The 25,219-nt window shown below is 36.4% G+C and overlaps 1 long non-coding RNA gene and 3 other non-coding genes across 5 annotated transcripts; 2 read left to right on the forward strand and 2 right to left on the reverse strand.

Annotated features, from left to right (window-relative positions):
• Window positions 1-1,980: 1,980 nt before the first annotated feature.
• LOC143675309 (U6 spliceosomal RNA) lies at window positions 1,981-2,090 on the reverse strand. Its single transcript, XR_013171542.1, has one exon. It is a non-coding gene; the product is annotated as a U6 spliceosomal RNA (small nuclear RNA).
• Window positions 2,043-24,641, forward strand: LOC143674108 (uncharacterized). Of its 2 annotated transcripts, XR_013170872.1 has the most exons (3): window positions 2,078-2,569; window positions 5,984-6,052; window positions 14,299-24,641. It is a non-coding gene; the product is annotated as an uncharacterized LOC143674108 (long non-coding RNA). The 2 variants fall into 2 exon arrangements; XR_013170873.1 differs by lacking the exon at window positions 5,984-6,052 and having other exon boundaries at window positions 2,043-2,569; window positions 17,704-24,641.
• Window positions 4,627-4,705, reverse strand: TRNAS-GCU (transfer RNA serine (anticodon GCU)). The gene has a single exon. It is a non-coding gene; the product is annotated as a tRNA-Ser (tRNA).
• Window positions 12,483-12,553, forward strand: TRNAC-GCA (transfer RNA cysteine (anticodon GCA)). The gene has a single exon. It is a non-coding gene; the product is annotated as a tRNA-Cys (tRNA).
• Window positions 24,642-25,219: the final 578 nt, after the last annotated feature.

Genomic DNA, 25,219 nt, shown 5'->3' on the forward strand with positions numbered 1-25,219 from the left:
TTTGCACTGGTTGTTGCTTCAGAGAGGAGACCCCCTCTCCAAGAAGCCTGAGAATAGGACTCTGCCCATATTTGGTTGGGGTTTAAGCTTCTCTCCTAGAGCTTGCTACCAGTCACTGCTGAGGCTGGAGGCCAAGTCTGCCAGCAGTGTGGGTAGGGCAAGAGGTCTGGAGTCTTCTCTTCTGCAGCTGCATTCTCCTGCACAATGTCCCAGGCACTGGTCTCCATGCCCCAGTCTGCTAATGCAGGGACCACTGTCTACCTAGTTCCAGCTCTACAAGATTCCCACCTTTGTGCCCTTACGGGTTTTTGTCTTTATAAAAACTGTTTCCTAGCATATTAGAGGGGTCTCAGGAGGAAGAGGATGCAAAGCTGCCATATTTAATGAGAGGTTTTCTGTATTAAATATAGATTTGCCCAACTAGGGAAGCAACTTTATTGAGGTTTATTGGGCCTACCTGTTGGGTGCCTGAACTTTCAGAGTTCGTTTCTTCCAAGTTGGAACACTGAATTCCTGATTTGGGACTGGGTCCAGCATATGCCTACTGTTCAGAGCAGCTTTTCCAATACTATACATGGCCACACTGAATCTTTGAAAAATAGTTCAGGACTAACAGGACTGTACCTGTATACCGTTCAATATGGATTGGCTTCACACGCCCCATCTCTTGAGTTGAAGTCTACCCACTGTGTTTCATCAAATCTGCTATGTCATCAGATTGTAAGAATTTGAGAATTTTGCCACGCAAAGGAGGACTCCAAGAGACTTCTCTCATGCAACACGCAAGGGGTTTATTTTCCACACATGTGTGGGGCTCGCTGAACACGCAGGAACAGAGAGCCCCGAACTTAAGTCTGCAAAAGCTTTTTAAAGGGTAAGATGAGGGGGGTGGGGGTTGAGCATGGGTCACAGGTGCTGTTTTACAAAAAAGCAGATAAGAGCAGCTTTACAACAAGCACTTTTAACAGTTTCACAGCGAGCATTTCTTGAGCATGAGTCATGGGAGTGGCTATTGCAGATAGCCACAGTTTTACAACAAGTGATTTAGGCGCAAGGAGTCAGGGGGGCGAAGGGCGAGAAACAGATAACCGCCCTGGGAAAGTCTCGGATTGTTTATTTTCAACCTGATGGGGCCCATAATTCTTTTCTTTATAATTCTTAACTCACACCAAATGCATAGCCATGAATACAAAATGACACAAATGCTTTTGCTGGATATTTCAGAAGCTAAGATATATATAAATAGCTAAATTAAGCAGGAAAAATTAGCTACTGTTAAGCTTTATAAAATCCCTTTTACAAGATTTTCTAATGTAATTTTTTCCAGATGTACATACATAGCATATAATCCATCCAAAGTATACAATCAATGGCTCACAGTATCAACATGTAGTTGTGCATTCATTACCCACAATTTTAGAACATTTTCATTATTTCAAAAATGGAAAAAAAAATTTTTAATTTTAATTTCTAATTTTATCCTAATTTCTCATGATTTTAACAAATGGTTATGTTACCACCTTCCTCTCATTTGATCATTCGCTAAATCTTCAGGGATATATACGGGCAACGACCATTTTAAATTCTTTGTGCTGAAAGGGGTGGCAACCTTATGGGATAGAGGAATGAAACTGGTTGATGTTCTTGGAGAAACTGGTACCTCTGGGTTTTAGGGCTAGAGGCAAGTAGTATATATTAGTATATATATATATATACATTTAATGCGATTTTATTGAAAAACATTCACGCTACATATAATTCATCTAATGTATACAACCAGTGGCTCACAGTATGATTATATAGCTGTGCATTCACCAGCACTGTCAAGTTTAGAACATTTTCACTACTTCAAAATAGAGAATGTAAATGAAAAAAAAAGCCAAACACCCCATACCCCTTCCTCCATTATCATTTTTTAAAGTTTTATTCACACACCATACAATCCACCTAAGTGTACAGTCAATGGCTCTCGGTGCAATAAAAAACGTGAAACACTTCACGAATTTGCATGTCATCTTTGCGCAGAGTCCATGCGAATCTTTTCGGTATATGGTTCCCAATTTTAGTGTATGTGCTGCCCAAGTGAGCAGGACACTCTGGATTTTAAGATGCACTATTGTTTCCTGAGTCACTAGGAAAGAGAAATTGCTGCCAATTCAACAAGAACACGCCAGTCATCGTTACACACCTCTTGACATTCTAGAGGTGCTAAAATGTAAAAAATACGCATCTTTAAAATCAATGAAATATTGTGGATCTGTCGTCACTTTTCTCATCTTGCTGGTTTGGGGAAATGGCTTCTGCGACTACGGAACCTCCTTTGGCCCAGGGAGGGACGGCCGCTCTTAGCGCAGCTTCGTGGATGAGAGTGAGTGGTTAACACCTGAAGCGAGTTCCTTCCTCCTCCCACGTCGCTGGAAGAAAGGCATATTATCGCGAGAGTTCGGTACTTCCTGGACTTTTCGCTATTGTCAGATCGCGTGAGGCCGTACAGAGAGTGGAGGTGTGTGTCGTCCGCGGTGGCTGCGACTGAGGCAAGATGGCGAAGCCGCTACGCTGTCTCTCTTATGTGAGTCTCGTCCTTCAGCTTGTGGGAGCGGGTTGCCGGCTTCGCTTTGGGTGCAGAGAACCCCACCCAAACCCTGAGGCGCGGAAGCCGTCACCCGGACCAGCTTAGGCGCTTGCGGCTTTTCGTGGGTGGGAGGGAAACGGGGAGTGCGTCCCGGGTGGGAGCTCGCTGGCCGCGGCCGTCCCGCGGATGCCACATAAAAGTTTTCATTTATGTTACTTTATTTTCAGTCAATGAAAATGGACTTATAAGAGATGTTGTTGTAATAATAATGCATCAAGATTTCAAAAACGATTAAATTTTGAGCAGTCTCACGTATTGTACGTAATTGAAGGTACTTGTATTGATACGTGTATTGGCTTGCTAGTTAAGTTCTTCTTTACGGTTCTTATCAATTTGCATACATTCTTCTAATTTATTAACAATTTCCCTAAGGGGAGTTATCCTTTATTTTGAAACCATGGGAAGGTTATCATGTCATAGTAAATGTAACTCGAACCCTTACGTAGCAAAGACAAAATTCCATGTATTTTGATACTCTTTTTTGGGGGGGAGTGGGGGTGAATGGTCCGGGAACCGATAAAGCTCCATGTGCTTTGAATGTCCCAACTCATAATTTCTCTCAAAATATTGTGTAGGAGGTGATCGTAGTAGTTCACATTGATTGAAGATTAATCAATCGTAGGCAAAGAGGAAATAAGCAACATGACAGATTGTGAAAATTAATGAAAGCTTTCACTCAGAATTATCCTTAAAGCGTCTCAACGGTTGTAAAAAGTAATAGGTACGTCCTCTTATTCCCACTTTAGAGTGGAAAATGAGAACATAGTAAGGCCAGGTCATCTCAGAACTCTGACCTGTGCATTCAATCGTCAACTTTCCAGTAGAAGATCCTGCTTCAGCTTTTGCTAATGAAAAAATTTTGGAAGAGTTCGTACACAATTACTCTTTCCTCTTTTGCATTTGGGATTTAGGTTTCATTTACCTCAACCAGTTCCCTTTTTGCAAGGTCCTTGCGTCTGGGTTACATGATGACATGGTGCTCAGCAGCTCTTTGTTTGAAATATGATCTTGCCTGGGATTGGGGATTTCCCTTCTTATTGATGATGAAAATACGTAGAAATACATAGAAATACATGAGTGCTTCTAGATACTGGTCATCTGGTAACATTTTCTAATTTATATGGGCCATAGGTTTCACTATGCTCCCCATTTTGATATGTCAGGACAATTTCCAGTCTTCAAACTGGTGACCTAAGTTATGTGGAGGACAGCCCACTTAAGCAAAAACCAAAAACTGATACATTTCTTGGTTTTCACAGCTTTACCTGGACCAAATTCTAGCCCCTTAGAATTTGGAATTGGGTATAACGACAGAAACTCATCATAAAAATGGAGTATATTTGGACCAAGATCTCTCTGTTTCAGTGGTGTTTGTTAACAGGCCTGTACAGGAGTTTAGAAAGTTCTCTCTATTAGAATTAACCTGTGTCCAGGCCACCTGAATAGCTTTCGATCCAGCAGTCTTGAAACCACACAAGATGGACATGTAATGGAAGAAACAATCAGCACAGACTCATAATGTCAACCCCCGAGGCTTGAATTTGTGTATGCCTACTGGGTTCTAAAGTGTTTTCTATTCCAGTGACTCTGGATAGAGCATATCTTGCTCCCAACTCCCTTTTTACCTTGACTCTGATATACCAAAGGTATATTTTATAAAAACCTGTTAAACAGATCCTAACGCTGGAGACTTAATTGGCTTTTGAGAAACAGTGCACAAGTTACCTTTTTTATCTGCAAGAAGCCATTTTGTACTGCTTTAAGGTTAGACTAAATCTCAACAGTGGTGTTTGGAGACCTCATTACCTAATTTTGCATCATTTGCCTTAGAACACATAGGGCAAAATAGTAAGTAAATAATGTTTATGATGTTCTAAACCCAGGCTTCTTGATTCCTTTACCACTAGCAACATGTACTCTAACAAGTCATGGAGTAGTAGTGTTCACTGACTGGTTTAAATAACTTTGGCACTTTTTTTGTTTGTTTTTTTGCATGGGCAGGCACCGGGAATCGAACCCGGGTCTCTGGCATAGCAGGCGAGAACTCTGCCACTGAGCCATTGTGGCCTGCCCAACTTTGGCACTCTTGACACTGTTATGGAACAGTGCTTTGACCTTGTCAGTAATGGGGACCTAAGATCTGTTTGCGACCTGGGTACAGTGAAAGGTCAGATTTGGGAGGGACTCTTCTTCGGATGCTGAAACTGAACTCTTTGTACTTTTGTGATAGTCCTAGCGAATCACCGTGTCCTATATCCATCCAGTGCTTCATTCAGTACCTCTTGTGCGTGTGCTGTTGAAAGGATGCTTTTTTATGGGTCACACAGAACAAACACAGCTCTTGAATATCCTTTCTTACCCTTGAAAATGATAATAATTTAACTTCAATTTTGTAGAAAACCTCCTAAGGGAAAGAATACTGGTTTGTATAAATAAAAGGATAGTAAGTTTTTGAAGTAATAAATGTGGTTGCGCCAGCTAGATTATAGTCTTGAAATTTGTGTGAAACTAGTGTCACTTTTTTTTCTGGGGCATCGAGAAAATTAAAGATTTTGCTATATGAAAACATTTTCCTCCCAAATAAGCCTTGTGCTTTATAAACATAACTTACTCATGAAAGGAAAGAGGGGAAATGCCTTTTTATTTCTCTTCACTGTGAACATATTCTGTTGAATATGTCTTGATTCCTGTTTCAAAATCCTGCTGGTTTATGTTTTGGGTATTTGTGTATGTAAGGAGCTGACTTTTCCATAGAGAGATCTGGGAGTCCTGAGTGAAAAAAATAAGTAATTAATTTTTCAGCAGACCAACAACAAGAAACATAACCACAGGAAGTTGTTTGATGCTCAGAGTTTATTAAGTGATTCATGTATTGGATAGCATCCAATCCATAACGTGGAGGGGAGGTTTGAAGAGCAAAGAGCCAGACTTACACAGGTTTAACAAGAAAGTCTTAAAGAAAATAACCTTATTGGTTTGTATAGAAAAGTTTTCCTTAGTCTTGTATTAGAGTAACTAGGTTACAGAAGAAGAAGGGAGCTGGTGATTATGATAGGTGGTTCTCAGATTTCTTGTTCTAGGTGAAAAAGCACTTACAAGAGTAAGTTAGTTAGGCTTCACTTTGCTGACAGAGGGCCTAGCATGAAGGACTCCATCTTGGGCCTGCTTTGTTTAATAGTTTCCCCCATTTTGATCTGGCCCTCAACTAGTTAATTTTCAGTGTTGAGCACCACTCTCAATATCTGCCTAAAGTTTTTGAGTAGTAGCTGCAGGTTGTTTTAATGTTGGGCTCGTTAAGTAGTCATAATGTTGTCAGTTTTTCCTTGTTCATCTCTTTTATTCTCATTCCAGGTATAAAGAAAGCATTTCCTGGTTCACAAGCAGCTCAGTACCCCCATTTATAGGGAGAATATGAATGCTGTGAGTAATAAAATGCCTAAATACTTAGAAGTGTGCTTCTAAGCGCAGGTCCCATAATTTAAACCAGCCGAAATCAAAGTGATTTAAAAATGGCGCTGAGGAAAATCTTACCTCTTTGAGCCATGTGCCTTATTCAGTAATTTCATCCACTTGTGTCTCAAGTTCCAGAGGTATTCACTCAGGTACAGTGGGTGATGTTGGCAATGGCAAAAATGCTTCCTTGTTCAGATAATAAGTAATCAAGGACAACGCTATTAGAGTAGCTAATGTATGTATTGTGTAGCTCTAGCTCTATCAAAGGATTCAGCAAGTTCTCGTATTGTGAGTGATAGATCTCTAATCATGTTTTCAAATTATTCAAACCATAGTGGCAACAGTTTGCCAAAAGAGGCAAACCCAGAATTGTGAACTCCCTGGGTAAATCTTGTTTTGTCTGAGAATGTAGATTGAGGGAAATAATCGAGTGAGAAGTTTTAGATTGATTATAAACTCCTAAGGGAGTGCTGAGTTCTCTTTGCCTAGACATTTACTGTCTGTTAAGGATGTTTAGTATCCAGGAAAATAGCTTATCAGAGTCTTCTCAAATAAAAGATAGCCTGATAGAACAGTGTAACTCCAGCCAAGGTGTTGTTTATAGAACCGTTAATACAAATACTATCATTGATTCTTAGTAACCAAGGGTCTGTGATATTGGCACAAATAAGGAGGTGGTGAAAATTTATCTGTGTTGCGAATCTTTTGCATAGTTGGAATCTTAAACCTGAAAGGGGACATGCATTTTTTAATGTAACTTGTGGTTTATGGAGGCACGTGGACAATTTACGTTAAGGTCTCCAATTTCTTCTATCATGTCTGTATAATTCTCTAGGCTAGTTGTATCTACAGTGAGATTACGATTCTAGGAAAGGTTAAGCAAGGTGAAGAGGACCTTGGATCTAGTATTCATGTTTGATGTGAAACAAATGGTGTAAGTAAGTGTAGAGAACTGAAGCATTTGGGACAAGAAAAAAATTTATTATGGGTACATTAATGGGGTTCCCTACATTGTGCACGGATCAGGACTTAGTGACAAATTCAGTATTCTTTTGAGATTATTTCCCTTTGTAATGGCCTGGGAGAAGTGGATAATGGTTTTGTCTTTCTAGACCAGTACAAGGGGCCAAGCATAGGGGAATAGAAAGGATTTACTCATTATGTAAGTATTAATAATAAGGTTAACAGTATGTGAATACTTGGTTCATCATGTGGGGAATAATAAGTAGTCTACCTTGTGTCGTGGTCTATTTTATTCCTGGCTAGTTTGATTATTAAGTCTCTGGAGTTAAAACAAGTCCAGGACTGTGGTGGAGCCTTTTGCTTTTAAAATATGTAGACCCATAGTTCAACACCCTATAATTTAGTTGCAGTGTCAGAAGTTCAGAGCAATTGGTGGTTTCCCTTTTAATGAGGTTCTTGGGCTTTTTGTTGGTGACATTTCCAGTAGACCAGTCTCCTGGCTCTAGATTATGATTAATGGAGTGTCTGTCATGTAGGTCAGGAAGGGTGTCGTTTACCTGTTGGAGATACTCTTTGGCCCAGTGCATTAAGGATTTGCAAATTGGATCATGTCATGGTGTGACAGTAAGTGATCAGTGTCAGTTTTATTCACAGAGCATAGGTCTGCCAGTAATTCTCCTTATTTTGTGTAAGGAGAATTTGTGTTTCATACAGGTGAAATTTGGGGCCAGGGAAGGCCACTTGCTTCAGATGATTTAGACAGTTTTACTTTAAAGTCTGTAATGTCAGCTGTTCAAGTGGAGACTGTTTCTGCATGAAAATCTGCAAGACCGTTATTTATTCAGTCTCAGTTCTTTCTGTGTGAGCTTCTATCTTGCTGGTAATCATAGATAGGAGTAAAGTGGCAGAAAGGGCATTATTAACTTAACCATTTTTAATTGGAATACCAGGAGAAGTGAGAAATCATCTTTGGTTTCATACCATGATGGTATCATGGATTGCACAAAAAACAAATATATGTTACTAGAATGGATATAAACAGATTTTCTTCCACTTAGAAAGGAGGCTAGGGTAAGATGATAGAGGTCATCCTGTTGGGCAGAAGAAAATTGTGAAAGGCTGCCTTACTCAGTCAGTTCTTAGCGAGTAGTAACTGAATGCCCTGTTTGGAATTTACTATCAGAATTTCTGTCATAAGAAGCATTAACAGATAGAATGGCATCTGGGATGTTTAAAGGAGCATGTATGGAATCATTAATTGTGAAATCACCAATTTATAGTCATGGGGTTCCACCTCATCAGATACAGGTACGAGTAGCAGGCTTTAAGACCATTGCAGCATCTTTAGTGATGATTAGGAGGTAAAAGTAGAAGGATATCATAAGAAGTCATATTTTTGGAGGAGGAATGTTGGGACACACAGGCTCCGAGTTAAGTTTGCTGAGGCTTTAACTGATTTGGCAGCTGCTGTTACAGCTTTTACATAGTTTGGGTAAGCATAGGCAACGGCATCAAGTGGCAGGCTACAGTAATCAATAGTTTTGGATTTCCTCTGTCTTCACAAGTTACCATTCCTAAGACTTGGATCAATAACCACTGCCTCCTATTATTTCCTGTTATCAAGGAGGAAAGATTCTTATTAAGCCTGTGTGATAACTAATTTGCTAAAAAGAAAAGCCAATATTCAGTAAGTTTCCAAATTCTGGAGGGGTCAGTTGGGTAGATAAAGATGAGTGTTTCATGAATTATAGAAGTTTAAGGAAAAGGGATATTCTAGATATTTCCTTATATCTAGAAAGTAGAACTGTAAAACATTGGTATTAATCCAAGAAAAAACATAATAATTATTTGCAGTTCATTTAGTCCTAGGTAAATCTTGTTTCACTTGAATTACCTAGCAATCTCATTAACCCATTAGCATCTTGACTAAAATTCTGGAAATCTTGACTCAGTCCAGTGGTGTGCATTCAGAATTATTTTAAGCAATGTCAGTAGAAGCCAGGGCCTCAGTGTTTTCAGGAAAACATTAGAATAAAATCCATCTGTAGATGACAGAAGACTTAAAATGGCTATGGTTAACTTATGTTTTACAAATGAGAATGATGGTATGAGAATTTATTAAACATTATTTTAAGAATAACTGAACTTATGAACAATAATACTACAATTGCCCAATGTTAGGCATATAAGTACTTGAACATCTCATGGGCAGTGAGGGTATTAGCAAATGTCTAAGAATTTTATGTAACTTTTGAAATGTTTATATTAATATTATGATACCCTATAAATTGAACCAACAGGTTAGACAAATCCTTTTTAATTTGCTAACACTTCCCATGCAACTGAAAACGTGTCAAATAAACCTAACTAGTTTAATCATTCCTATTTGCAGGGTGAAAGAACAAATCCTTTATAGTTTTCCAGGGGCCCTCTCAGAAATTTCAGTGGCAGTTTGAGTTCAAAAAGACATCATTGAGAAGAAGGCAATGTGTTGAAAGTTATCAGGTCTTAATTGTTAAATAGGATCATGGGTCACTGAAAAAATATTTAGTTCTCTAGTTAATCAAAATGGTAATAAAGTATTTTAAAAATAAAGAGAGAAAAAAATAAAATACAGAGAGGAGGTAGCATGACTGTAAAATAAACAATTATTTTCAAATGAGAAGACTTGTTCTCTGAAACAACAGAGGATAATTAAATCAGTATACAGCACAGGAGATTATTATAACAACAATGTTTGTTTTCAAAGCAGGTTGCTCAGATAGTTGAGAAAAACCTTTTAACTTCTTGTTAAGAGCAGACCAGTAATCCAAGAAAACTATCATTTTAAAGAGGGAGAAAACCAAATAGTAGTTTTACATGAAGATATTGTCTGATAAGAAAACATCAAAACTATCAAACTTAGCCAAACTTAACCATGTCAAATAAAATGCTGTTTCTGCAAACCTTCAACTTCATGTATCTGTTCAGGAAAGTCCTACATATTACTGTTTCTCGTTCTGCAGCAGAGTTCTTTTACTTTAAGACAAAACTACTTTCTTTTCCCTTAACAACACATGTTTCTTACATGTTTAAATTTTCAGAAATATCTTGCAAACTGTCTTAAAGCTAGCATTTTCTCAAAACACAATTACTCTTTAAAGACAAATTTACATTTTCATCATTTCAAAGATCTAAGAGATGTTATGTTAGGTATTTGATCAGTAAACCTGTATACATTTAGGAAGAACACTCCCACATAGAATAAAAATTATGTGCTTCTTTTGTACTTACGTTGATAATTCCAAACATGATACCTATTTTTACTTAGTAATTTAAAATCAATCCTTTTTGCCAAATGTTTATCTGTATTATGGGAACTTTAATTTTCTTTAAAATATTTGGATACTATTGAATACTATTTTTTTCATTGGAAATATTAAAACTTTGATTTCCTTAATTTTTGGACCTTTAGGAATATTAATGTTTATGCAAGTACTTGTTTTTAGGTCAGTTTGAGTAGAGCTCTTTTTTAAGGAGTTTTATAGGTTAATTTGGTAATGCTATTCAGAGGTAAGAAAATATAGAACAAACCTACAGATAGTCGCAAAGAGAGATCTTATAGTTTCAATTAAAAAAATTTTGCTATTGGTCAGACATAAAACATGGAATTTTCATAAACTTTTAGTTTCTTATTTGCCTTTTGCAAAGAATCCTTTAATGAAACTATTTTAGAGTATTGCGATTTCTTATTATGCTCTGAGTTGCTGTCATAGCAGGCATTCCATTTGACTAGTTTGAAAGCTCCTTTTCTGGAGTGCATTTCTGAGATGAATAATTTTATCTTTTTATTGTTTCCTATAATGGACATTAAAATCTCAAATTGTCTGTGGCGAGATGTTGCAATTTTGTTAGCTAGGCACAGCTTCTAAACCCCTCAGTTTTTGAATATGTAAATGACATAGTGCCAGAAGGTGGTGAATCAAAATATTAAACATTCAAACTCCCAGATTTATCATTTCACTTCTTACCATGGGCATAGGCAGAGAAATGAGCAGTAGCAAAAATGAAACTGTAGACTGTACCAAAAGGCTAGGGGACTCAGGCTCAAAATCTGATCTTTCTTATCAGTGGGATTGACTAACCTTTGGACTGAGAGCTAGTGAGATCAGTGAGCTCAAACACAGAGTGGAACTCAGATCTGAGAGTAACTCACTCTCAGTGATTCTTGGAGAGGGTGGTGAGAGCAGAGAATGGAATTTCTGTCTTGTCTCCAGAGTCCTTAGCAGTTGCTTCATATTCTGTTGTCATCACTGAAGCTGTCAGGAAAAAAAAAAAACCCACAGAAAATTAGTTTTTTTTATCTCATACTTTTATTAGTGAATGAATTCATGAATTAGGCATATCAAACCCATGAAATGGAGAGAAGCTCTGAAGTGTGACAGCAAGAGCAAGGTTTATATAGGCTGAACAAGGTAGTGTTAAAGAAAATAACCTTATTGATTTATAAAGGGTAGTGCTCCTTACTTGGCTTAGTCTTAGAGGAAGTAAGCTACAAAAGGAAAAGGAAGCTGGCAAATTATGATTGGTTGTTCTCAGGTTTCATGTTCTGGGAGAAGGGGCACTTGCAAGAGACAAGAACTTAGTTAAGCTTTGCTTTTCTGATACAGGTTTAGTATGAGGGACTGCATCTCAGGCCTACTTAACTTATTTATCATCTGTTACACTTTGTCTATTACTTGTTTTGACAATAAAAATCCTTCCTACTTTAAAAAAGGTAGAATGAATTCCACTATTATTCACCAAATGTGTATTTAAAAGTACTATGTCCTAAAAAAGGAAATCTGTCTTTAAAGAGACTTGGCGGACAAATGATTCATAAAATAATAAGAATAAAACATGGCAGTTTTGAGAGGGATAACCAGTATTCCTTATTCAGAAGGAAACATAATCAGAAAATAATAACAAACAGTAAATATACTCTAGCACTTAAAATTAATGGGGAAACTTGTTGAAGGAACTGCTTCAGTCAGGCCAGTTCATAAATACTGTACCCCACAATAATTGTACTTGTTCTTTTCAAGCCCAAAACAACTTTCACAGTAATCAACATGTACTAGGCCATACAACGTATCAACAAATTTAAAAGGACTCAAATCAAATGGCACAATTACTCTGATTACAATGTGATTAATATGGAAATAAATAAATTAAAAGATTACTAGAATAAATCTAGTGTTTGGAAAATATTACTTTAAAAAGTAGAATCACAATATAATTAGAAGACATTTAAAATTGAATGATAGTGAAATATTGTTGAATCAAAACTTGTGGGACCCAGGGTAAAAAAAAGGGAAAGAAAAATAAACCTGAATTTTATCAAACTACCAATTTACATAAAGCATAGGGAAGAGCTTGAACAGAGGAACACATTAAAAGATACCCTGGTGGTGGTGCAAGGATAGTTCAGTGGTAGAATTCTCACCTGCAACGTGGGAGACCTGGGTTCGATTCCCAGCCCCTGCATTCCCCCCACACCCAGCCCCCCAGAATTAACAGATAGTGCTGCAATAATGGGTTAGTCACATGGGGAAAAAAAAACGGAGTGACCCCAGCATACAGCATGCAAAAACAAAAACAAAAAAAAACAAAAAAGATACCCTGGGGATGTAATCTGTAAAATCAGACAATGAAACCTCTACAGGGCAAACAGGCAATTCCTTCAACAAATGAATTGCAAGGAAATTTTTTTAAGAAGTGGGTCTATCCATTGATTAAAGACTTAAGAGCCATAATAACCAAAACGGTAGCATATGGACCTTGTTTGGATTGTGATTCAAATAAGCCAACCATACAAAAAAGTTATGAGATAATGAAGGAAATTCATTATAGATTTCAAATTTTGAATTTAAGTGCCGTGTATTTTCTACAAAGAAAATTTTGGAGAATATGCAAACTCGTAGAGTCAGAAATAAGACTACAGGTTGTAGGGGTGGAGGGCAGGGAGAATGGGGAGTTAATGCATAGTGGGTGTAGGGTTTCTATTGAGGGAGAAGGGTAAATTTTAGTAATGGATTGTAATAAGGGATATTGTGACTGTGATTAATCCCAATAAAAGATATATTTGGGACTGGTTGAGGTGGGAAGGTTCATATTATATATGTTCCCACGATTTAAAAAAACGAGTAACTAATGAGGCAATGACAGTTAAACAATTAAATGCCAATAGATGATCCTGGATGGGATCTAACATCGAGGAGAAAAGACTCAGAGACATTATTGGGACATATGGAAAAATTGGGATGTAGACTATAAGCTTTATATAAATGTTTAATTTCTTGAACTTGATAACTATACTTAAGATTGTTATTGAAGTGAATTTCCTTGATCTTAGGAAATGTGCTTAGGAGTATTAAGTGTTTAGGGACAGCCTACACCCAAGTTTTCAGAAAGTAAATAAACTGATACATTGATAGATGGTTAAAATGATATGTCAAAAGTGGAAAAATGTTAAAATTGGTGGATGTGAGTATCGGGGGTGGGTAGTGATGTGTTGAGGTTCTCTGTATGGGATTTGTGTTATTTACTGTCGTTTAAATTTGAAAGTATTTTCCAAAATAAAAGTTTTTTAAAAAATTAAAAAGAAAAGTTAATGGAGAAAAACTCTTTAAAAAAAGTTGGCACAATTTTAAAAATGTGCATCATGAAAAAAATAATAGTTGCGTCTGTCACATAAAATTTCTTAAGTCACAAAACTAAAGCAATATTTCCAGGAATCTTACTGGCCTTATATTGTGAAAAATATTTATATCAATTCAAATAAGTAATTAAATGATGTTAACCTCTCCCTTAAGAAATTAAAAGAAATAAAATAAAACATCATTTAAGGGGGTGGTACAACGGTGGCTCGGTGGCAGAATTCTCACCTGCCATGCGGAAGATTCGATTCCCAGTGCCTGCCCGTGCAAAACAAAACAAAACATCATTTAAGGAAAGAAAGAAGGGAATTAATAGAGCTAAGCCAAAAAGAAAAATCATTTATAAATAGGAAAAGAAGAAGCAATATCTTAAGATCCAAATGAACATACCTAATAATACTTTCTGCAGTGAAGGTGATGTTCTATATCTGCCCAGTCCATTCCTACATGTGGTGAGTGGAAATTTGTAATTTGACTAGTGTTACTGAAGAACCGAATTTTTTTGTTTTAATTTAATTTTATTAATTTAAATTTAGTAGCTGCATGTGGCTTACAAGTATTTTGTGTTTACAGTGTTGAACAGCAAAGACTTAGAATCTTGGAGGAGGCCATTAAAAGTAATGAAATAGGGCCACGGTGGCTCAGCAGGTAAGAATGCTTGCCTGCCAAGCGCGAGGACCCGGGTTCGGTTCCTGGTGCCTGCCCATGAAAAAAAAAAAAAAAGTAATGAAATAAATTCAAGACAAAAATGAAAAACGAACACAGGTAGTCAGAATAGGAAATGAATATGGTAAGGCTAAAGTCAGTACCATAAAATGTAAGATGTTGGTTCGATGTTAAAACAAGTCTAAATATTCTCAGGACTTATAAAAGTGTAAGTAAATAAGACGTGCACACATCTCTTGGAGAACTTGCTAGAACTCAAAAATTGGAAGACTTGGCAAGGTCAGTTTGCTTCTGAGATTTCAAAGGAAGGTAGCAGTTTGCATTCTTCCAAATCCTGGCTTGTCTATTACTACTTCTCAGGGTAAATATAACATTCCTTAAAAATATTTAATAGCCCTAATAAGGGCGGTATTCCAGGACTCATACCTGGATTATATAGATAATAAATGTAGTCAGCATTTCATTGTGTGAGAATTTGTTCATCTTGATTGAAAATACCAGACAATTAGAAAATTATAACCCTCATATGATGTTGGATATGTAAGGCCATTTTGAAGGGAAGTTTTGAAAATTAATTCATCCCTTTATTCATTTAACAGTTCTTTTGACTGCATTATCTTTGCCAGATCCTGGAAATACATCAGGAAGTTTAATACATTGGGCCTCTACAGAGAAATGTCTGGAATTTTCTGAAATAAATCTAGAAATAATAAGAGGAAGACGAATATTTTCCACATGTCTAATGATGTGACAAAAGTAAAACAGACTACTCTGATGAGGAATGGAGTATGCAAATGGTAGTGTAGGGGCCACATAATACTGTCTAGAACAGATTAAAAATGTTATTAGTTATCATAAGCAAAATTGAGGACCAATTTTATACCATTTTTAAAAAGATTTTTGGGGGGATATATTGTCCAGAAATCAAACCCGAATCTCCCATGTACTTGTTTTTCATAAGGGGAAATTATGTAAAAATTATAGTACATAACACAGTGCAGGACATAGTTTTGTTGCCATATCACTCCCAATTGAATTGAACTTTTAAGAGGAAGTGTTTCTGCTTCATTTGCCATTTTTTTTCCTCTGAATACAGTGTCAGTTTTGCATGAAAAGAAATATGAGAAAATGTTCTATAAAATTTAGAACTAGTTATTGTTTATATTCATATATAAACATTAAAATGTAGGGGAAAATTAAATTTCTTTGAATAAAATAGGCATTTATTGTGCTTGGGCTTATCTGTAATTTTTTTGTAATGAGATGAAATTCACTTCACACATAAATGTAACCGTTTTAAACAGTATAATCAGTAGCATTTAGTATATACACAGTGTTTTGCATCAGCTTTGTCTTGTTCCAGAGTAATTTCATCATATCCAAAGGAAACTCATACCTCTAAAAGGAACTACTCACTTCTCCACTCCCTTGAACTCTTGTCACGCTTTAATCTTTCTGTTTCTGTTGAGTTACGTATTCTAGATATTGCTTTGGCGTGTGACATTTTTTACCTTGCTTCTGTCATTTATCTTGTTTATTTAGATTTGTCCATGTTACTTGTACCATTACTTAATTTTTTTTTTATGGTTGAACAGTATTCCAAAGTATCGATATAACATATTTTGATTATTCATTCATTAGTTGATATATTATTTGCTGTTGGATATTGTGAATAGTGGTGGTATAACCATTTGTGTATAGTTATTTGAATATCTTCTTTTTCAATTTTGGGTATATATCAAGAAGTAGAATTGCTGAAACATCTGCTAGTTCTGTATAAACCTTAATGAGGAACTACCAAATATTTTCCACAGTGGTGAAACCATTGTACATCTCACCAGCAGTGTATAGAAGGGTTCTGATTTCTCCATATCTTCACCAAGAATTATTTTAGATTAAAAAAATGTATAGCTATCCTAGTGGGTGTAAAGAGGTGTCTCATAGTTTTAATATGCATATCCCTAATGACTAAAAATGTTGCACATCTTTTTATGTGCTTGTTAGCTATTTGCATATATTCCTTGAAGAATGGTCGTTTCCAATCCTTTGCCCATTTTTCACTTTTTTTTTTCAAGGACAGGCACTGGGAATTGAACCCGGGTCTCTGACATCACTATATATTTTTTGTCTTTTTTAAATGTAAGAGATTTTTTTTATATGTAGTCTGGATAGTAGGCCCTTCTCAGGTAAATATTTTCTCCCATTCACTAGACTGCCTTTTTACTTTCTTGAGAGGTTCCTTTGATAAATTGAAGTTTTTACTTTTTGTTACTTAACGTTTTGTGAAATCAGTTTATCCATTTCTTTTTTCTTTTTTTGGTTTCCAGTGTTTTTAATGTTATATCCAGGCATTAACTGCGAAACGCAAAGTCGTGAAGATTTACCCCTATATTTTGTAAGAGCACTATAGTTTTTCTCTTACGTTTAGCTGTGTAAATGATTTAATTTTTTGGTAACTACTCTAAGATAGGGTTCAAACTTCATGCTTTTTATATGAATATGCACTTGTCTCACCACCATTTGGTGAAGACACTGTTTTTTCCAGAGTGCAAGATCTTGGTACCATGTTTAAAATCAATTGACCATAGATGCATGGGTTTATTTCTAGACTATTAATTCTATTCCATTGGTTGGTATGTTTGCCTTTATGTCAATATCACACTACTGATTACTGTAAATTTGTAATATGCTTTGAAATAGAGAATTGTTATCTCCAGTTTTGTTATTTTTTTACAATATCATTTCAACTATTCAGGGTCTTTTATAATTCCATATGATTTTAAGAGCCAGCTTTTATATTTCTTTGTAAAAAATGGCCTTTGGGATTTTTATAGGCATTGCAGTGCATCTCTAACTCATTTGGCGGGGGTGGGGGGAGTGGAGTTTTGCCTTCTGAATTGTATTAAATCTTCCAGTCCCTGAAATGAGATGTCTTTCCATTTATTTAAGTCTTCTTTAATTTCTTTCAGAAATATTTTATAGATATCAGTTTACACTCTTGCATACTTTGGTTAAGTTTATTCCTAGACATTTTAATACTTTTGATGCCATTGTAGATTTGATTTCTTAATTTCCTTCTTGGATTCCTCATAATTTTTATGCATAAATGTAACTGATTTATGGATTTTTCTCTTTTACCCTGCAGCATTACTGCATTCATTTATTTATTAGTTAGTGGTGTGTGTGTGTATGTCAGTTTTTAGTGTGTGTGTATTCTGTAGTATTGTCTCTGTAAGATCTTATCAACTCACATTAGGGATAAGTTTACTTTTTCTAATATCCATGCCTTTTATTTTCTTGTTTTGTTTTTAGGACTACTTTTTATTGCTTACCAGAGGCTTTTATCCACAGTACATGGTTCTGACTGCATCACCTCCTTTGAATTGCACAGGTTGCTCAGGACCATTAGCATTCCCACCAACAGTGGGTAAGTGTGCCTCTTTGTCCACATCCTGTCCAGCACTTGTCATTTTCTGTTTTGTTGATAATGGCCATTCTGGTGGGTGTGAGATGATATCTCATTGTGGTTTTGGTTTGCATTTCTCTAATGGCCAGGGACATTGAGCATCTCTTCATGTGCCTTTTGGCCATTTGTATTTCCTCTTCTGAGAAGTGTCTGTTCAAGTCTTTTTCCCATTTTGTAAATGGATTGGCTATCTTTTTGTTGTTGAGTTGAACGATCTCTTTATAAATTCTGGGTACTAGACCTGTATCTGATATGGCATTTCCAAATATTGTCTTCCATGTGTAGGCTGTCTTTTTACTTTCTTGATGAAGTTCTTTGGTGCACAAAAGTGTTTAATTTTGAGGAGTTCCCATTTCTTTCTTTCTTTCTTCAGTGTTCTTGCTTTAGGTTTAAGGTTTATAAAACCACCTCCAATTATAAGATTTATAAGCTATTTCCCTACATTTTCCTCTGTTTTATGGTCTTTGACCTGATGTTTAGATCTTTGATCCATTTTGAGTTAAGTTTTATATAGGGCGTGAGATACGGGTCCTCTTTCATTCTTTTGCATATGGATATCCAGTTCTCTAGGCACCATTTATTGAAGAGACCGTTCTGACCCAAATGAGTTGACTTGACTGCCTTATCAAAGATCAAATGCCCATAGATGAGAGGGTCTATATCTGAACACTCTATTCGATTCCATTGGTCAGTATATCTGTCTTTATGCCAGTACTGTGCTGTTTTGACCACTGTGCCTTCATAATATGCCTTAAAATCAGGTAGCATGAGACCTCCAGCTTCGTTTTTTTTTTTTCCTCGACATACTTTTAGCAATTTGGGGTACCCTGCCCTTCTGGATACATTTGCTTATTGGTTTTTCTATTTCTGTAAAGTAAGTTGTTGGGATTTTGATTGGTATTGCATTGAATCTGTAAATCAATTTAGGTAGAATTGACATCTTAACTATATTTGGTCTTCCAGTCCATGAATACGGTATGCCCTTCCATCTATTTAGCTCTTCTGTGATGTCTTTTGGCAGTGTCTTGTAGTTTTCTTTGTATAGGTCTTTTGTATCCTTAGTTAATTTATTCCTAAGTATTTTATTCTTTTGGTTGTAATGGTAAATGGATATTGTTTTCTTCATTTCCTCTTCGGGTTGCTCATTACTAGTGTATATACACACTACAGATTTTTGAGGGTTGATCTTGTAACTTGCCCCTTGGCTGTACTCATTTAGTTTTGCTGTAGATTTTAGGGGTTTTCGATATATAATATCATCTGTAAGCAGTGATAGTTTTACTTCTTCCTTTCCAATTTTGATGTTTTGTATCTCTTTTTCTTGTCTAATTGCTCTGGCTAGAACTTCTAACACAATATTGAATAACAGTGGTGACAGTGGACATCCTTGTCTTGTTCTTGATCTTAGGGGAAAGCTCTCAGTTTTCCCCATTGAGGCTGATGTTAGTTGTGGGTTTTTCATATATTTCCTTTATTGTACTGAGGAAGTTCTGTTCTATTTCTATCCTTTAAAGCATTTTAATCAAGAAAGGGTGTTGAATTTTGTCAAATGCCTTTTCTGCATCAATCGAGATGATCACTTTTTTTTTTCTGCTTTGAATTGTTGGTATGATGTATTACATTAATTGATTTTCTTATGTTGAACCATCCTTGCATACCTAGAATAAATCCCACTTGGTCATGGAGGATAATTTGCTGCTGGATTCGAATTGCAAGAATTTTGTTGAAGATTTTTTCATCTATATTCATTAGAGATATTGGTCTGTAATATTCTTTTCTTGTAGTATCTTTGTCTCGCTATGGTATGAGGGTGATGTTGGCTTCATAGAATGACTTAGGGAGCCTTCCTACCTCTTCAGTTTTTTTGAAGAGTTTGAACAAGGTAGGTACTAATTCTTTCTTGAATACTTGGTAGAATTCACATGTGAAGCTGTTTGATCATAGACTTCTAATTTTGAAACTTCTTGATGACTGCTTCAATTTCTCTTCTTGTGGCTGGTTTGTTGAGGTCATCATTTTCTTGAGTCAGTGTTGGTTGTTCGTGCCTTTCTAGGAAGTTTTCCATTTTATCTTTGTTGTCTAGTTTATTAGCATAAAGCTGTTCCTAGTATCATTACCTCCTTTATTTCTGCAGGGTCAGTGGTTATGTCTCCTTTTCCATTTCCAGTTTTATTTGCATCCTCTCTTTTTCTTTTTGTCAACCTTGCTAAGGGTCCATCAATTGTATTGATTTCCTCGAAGAACCAACCTCTGGTTTTGTTGATTTTCTCAATTATTTTCATGTTCTCAGTTTCATTTATTTCTGCTCTAAACTTTGTAATTTCTTTCCTTTTGCTTGCTTTGGCATTAATTTGCTGTTCTTTCTCTAGTTCTTCCAAGTGAACGGTTAGTTTTTGCTCTTTGTTTTTTGATATAGGCATTTAAGTCAATAAATTTCCCTCTTCACACTGCCTTTGCTGCATCCCATAGTTTTTTTTTTTAATTTTTTATTAGTTAAAAAAATTAACAAACAAAACATTAAGATATCATTCCATTCTACCTATACAATCAGTAATTCTTAATATCATCACATAGTTGCATATTCAGCATTTCTTGGAACATTTGCATCAATTTAGAAAAAGAAATAAAAACACAACAGAAAAAGAAATAAAATGATAACAGAGAAAAAAAAGATTATACATACCATACCTCTTACCCCTCGCTTTCATTTACCACTAGCATTTCAAACTAAATTTATTTTAACATTTGTTCCCCCTATTATTTATTTTTATTCCATATGTTCTACTCTTCTGTTGATATAATAGCTAAAAGGAGCATCAGACACAAGGTTTTCACATTCACAGAGTCTCATTGTGAAAGCTATATCATTGTTCAATCATCATCGACAAACATGGCTACTGGAACACAGCTCTACATTTTCAGGCCTCTCCGCTACATCTTGAACAACAAGGTGCTATCTACTTAATGCATAAGAATAACCTCCAGGATAACCTCTCAACTCTGTTTGGAATCCCTCAGCCATTGACACTTAGTCTCATTTCACTCTTCCCCGTTTGGTGGAGAAGGTTCTCTCAGTCCCTTGATGTTAATTCTCAGCTCATTCTAGGGTTTTTCTCAGTCCCTTGATACTGAGTCTCAGCTCATTCCAGGATCTCTGTCCCACGTTGCCAGGAAGGCCCACATCATCCCATAGATTTTGATATCTTGTGTTTTCATTTTCATTTGCCTTGAGATATTTACTGATTTCTCTTACAATTTCTTCCTTGATGCACTGGCCGTTTAAGAGTGTGTTGTTTGTCTTCCATATATTTGTGAATTTTCTGGCCCTCTGCCTATTATTGATTTCCAACTTCATTCCTCTATCATTGACGGAAGTGTTTTGTATTATTTCAATCTTTTTAAATTTATTGAGACTTGCTTTGTGTCCCAGCACATGGTCTATCCTTGAGAATGATGCATGAGCGCTTGAGAAAAAGGTATATCCTGCTTTTGTGGGGTGTATTGTTTTATGAATGTCTGTTATGTCTAGTTCACTGATTGTATTATTCAAATTCTCTGTTTCTTTGTCGACCCTTTGTCTGCATGTTCTATTCGTGAATGAGAGTGGGAAATTGAAGTCTCTATTATGGTAGATGTGTCTATTTCTCTTTTCAGTGTTTGCCTCATATATTTTGGAACACTCTGACTGGTTGAATTGTTTCTTTTATTAATACATAGTGTCCTTCTTTGTCTCTTATAATTGTTTTATGTTTGAAGTCTAATTTGTCGGATATTAGTATAGGTACTCCTGCTCTTTTCTGATCGTTATTTGCATGAGGTATCTTTTCCCAACCTTTTCCTTTCAACCTATGTTTGTCCTTGGGTCTAAAATGTGTCTCCTTTAGACAGGATATAGATGGGTTCTGTTTTTTAATCCATTCTGCCAGACAGTCTGTGTTTTTTGATTGGGGAGCTTAATCCATTAACATTTAGTGTTATTACTGATAAGGGCAGTACTTCTACCATTTTGCCTCTTGGATTTTATGTGTTATATCTAATTTTTTTTCTCTTTTTACCTTTACTGATAGTCTTCATTTCTACACTCTTCTCCACACCCCTCTCTCTTGTCTTTTCCTGGCTCTAGGATTCCCTTTAGTATTTCTTGCAGAGCTGTTCTCTTGGGTCACAAATTCTCAGTGATTTCTTGTCTGAAAATATTTTGATTTCTGCCTCGATTTTGAAGGACCCTTTTGCTGGATATAGAATATAGAATTCTTGGTTGGCAGTTTTTCTCTTTTAAAATTTTAAAATATATCTTACCACTGACTTCTTGCCTCCATAGTTTCTTCTGAGAAATCTATGTATAGTCTTATTTGGCTTCCCTTGTATGTGATGGATTGCTTTTCTTTTGCTGCTTTCAAGATCCTCTCTTTCTCTTTGACATCTGACATTCTGTTTAGTACGTGTCTTAGAGTATGTCTTTTTGGGTTTATTCTGTTTGGGTTATGCTGTACTTCTTGAACCTGTAATTTTATGTCTTCACAAGAGATGGGAAATTTTCAGTAATAATTTCCTCCATTAGTCTTGCTCCTCCTTTTCCCTTGTCTTCTCCTTCTGAGACACCCACAGCATGTACATTCAAATACTTCGAGTTGTCATTTAATTCCCCAAGTCCCTGTTCATATTTTTCCATTCTTTTCCCTATATTTTCTTTTTTGTATTGGATTTCTGATGTCCTGTCCTTCGGTTCACTAATTCTTCTTTCTCCTTGTTCAAATCTAATGTTGTAGTTTCCATCTTTGCTTTCTCTCTTCTACCGTGCCTTTCATTCCCATAAGTGCTGTGATGGGTTTTCAGAATTTCGGTTTCTTCTTTGTGTTCATCTGTTGCATTCTTTAAATCCTCGCTCAACTCATTGAGTTGATTTTTGATGAGAATTTCCATGTGTGCTCCAGCATCCTAAATTAGTTGTTTCAACTCATGTATTTCATTTGAATTGTTGGTTTGTTTCTTTGCCTGGGCCATCTCTTCAATTTTCCTACTATGATTCGTTATTTTTTGCTCATATCTAGGCATTTGACTTTCTTAATTAGTTTATTCTAATTAAGACAATCTGGAGATTGTCTTCACTGTTTTGCCTAGGATTTTCTTGCTGGATGGCTTTGTTCTCTATCTGTTCTTTGACATTCAGTTCAGCTTATTCTAGACCTCTAGCATAGATTTTGTTTAATGGATCAGAATTTTTCAGTTTTTGTTTTTCTGTTTCTTGCCTTGCCTATATGGAGCCTTTTTCTCTTTCTTTTCTTTTCTTTTTTTGGGAGGATGTAGTTAGATATAATAGACCGCAGCCAGATTTTCCCAGATTAGATTGGCCTCCTCTCAGAAAGAAAGAGTCACCTGTATCAGTTTTTCCTGACCCAGCAGGTTGACAGACTCTGCTATGAAGCCTCTAGATTCTGTGTTTTTCCTCTCCTGTCCAGTATGTGGTGCTTGTCTCCCTGTGGTTTCCCACCAGCATAAAGTGATGTGGTGCCTTTAATTTCAGCACACTCTCCCTGCTGCAGCTGTGAATGAGACAGAGTAGAGTTTGTAGGCTGGCTTTAACTGCTTCAGTTTTCCAGCCCCTGGGGTCTGAATTCCTTGAGGGAGGGATTCCACCTGAGCTTGGCCCCACCCCTCTTCTGGGGAAGGCACAGCCTTCAGGGAATTAATTCCTCTCACCTGACCAGTCTCTTCATCTCTCAATCAAGCCAATTTTGCCCTTGCCTGGGGCTTTTGGAGCCTGAGAATCCTTGCAGTTCTATCTAATGAGCAGTTAAATAGTAGAAACAAAGAAAGAAAAATACTTTACAAGAGGAGGACCCCATTTCTCTGGTTTGTTAATCAAGAGCTTAAGTTGGTATGTTGCTCTGTGTATCTCCAGGTTCTATGTGTACCCTTCCCCCCCCCTTTTTTAGAGACCATCCCTTTTCAACTGTTTCATGTTGTCTGATCCAGAAAACCTCTGGTTTTATTTTTGTTGTGGTTGTTGTTGTTGTTGTTGTTTTTCCATAAGCCTCGCCCCACTGTGTGCCAGAGCCACAGCTCCTAGTACCTTTAGCTCTTTTTCTGAGCTGGGGGCAAATTTTCAGTAGTCAGAGTTTGTTAATATTTTTGCAATTGGAGGTTGGTTGAGCTATGCCCCTGCCGCCAGTAAAGTCTCTTTCCTTTCCCCTCTGGAAACCAGCCCGTGGGGGTAAGGTTGCCTGCCTCCATAGTTTGGGTACTTAGAGTTCTGTTTGGGGTCACATCCAGTCCAGCTTGTTCAGACCGGTGTACACTGTGTCCCATCGCTGATGTGGCCCCAGCAGTTGTTTTCTTTGTTCCTAGCTACTTACAAGCTGTTGTGCAGGATGAACTAAATTTCCACACTTCACTGATCCGCCATCTTGGAACCCTAGACTCTATTCATTTGTCTTTATCTGTCTATATCAATACATTTTCTGGGCATTCATTTAGGTTGGTATACATCTTGCTCCGTGTAGACTTTATACTGCCAGGTATGTTTCCTAAGAGATAAGATATTCACTTATGTAACCTAAAATGCAGTTGCCAAAGTCAAGAAATTCAAGGTTAACAATCTATGTTCCATTTTTTATATGACCTAGATTTCCTTTTTTCTTTTTGCATGCTATGCTGTAGGGGTTACATTTCATTCTTTTTCCATATGAAGATCTGATTATCACAGCACCATTTGTTGAACTTCTTTTGTTTTGTTTTTGGAGTACTGGGCCCAGGAATCAAAGCTGTACCTCCTGTTTTGCAGGTAAGAATTCTACTGCTTAATTACCCATACACCCATAGTAATTTTCTTTTTATTAGCCTTTTCTCCTTCCTTGTTAGATCAATCTGAGGTCATATTACATTAAATTTGTCATCATCTATCTGGTTGCATTTTTTCTTTTAATTTCAATTTTGTGAACATATATACAACTTGAACTTTTTCAGGCTATATAACATTGGGTGGGATTAATCAAATTCACAATATTGTGGTACTCTTACTGCCTTCTGTTACCAAAACTTTCCTATCTTCCCAAACATTATTCATTGACTTTCCATTCACCCCACCCCTGGCAACATATACTCCTCTCTCTGTGAGTTGGATATTCTGTTTTCTTTGTAGTTACCACTGGGTTTAAATTTAAAATCCTAAATCTATTACAATTACATTTTCTCTGATACTAAGTTAATTTTAGCAGTGTACTTAAGCTGTTCTTACACGTCTGCATCCTCTACTTTTGTGTAGCTATTGTCACAAATTACGTGTTTATACATGAGACATAAACCACTGATTGCTTTAATGTATTGTTGGATTGTGTTTGCTAGTATTTTGTTGATCATTTT

This window comes from Tamandua tetradactyla, chromosome 2 (assembly GCF_023851605.1).
Source record: "Tamandua tetradactyla isolate mTamTet1 chromosome 2, mTamTet1.pri, whole genome shotgun sequence".
Taxonomy (NCBI): Eukaryota; Metazoa; Chordata; class Mammalia; order Pilosa; family Myrmecophagidae; genus Tamandua; species Tamandua tetradactyla.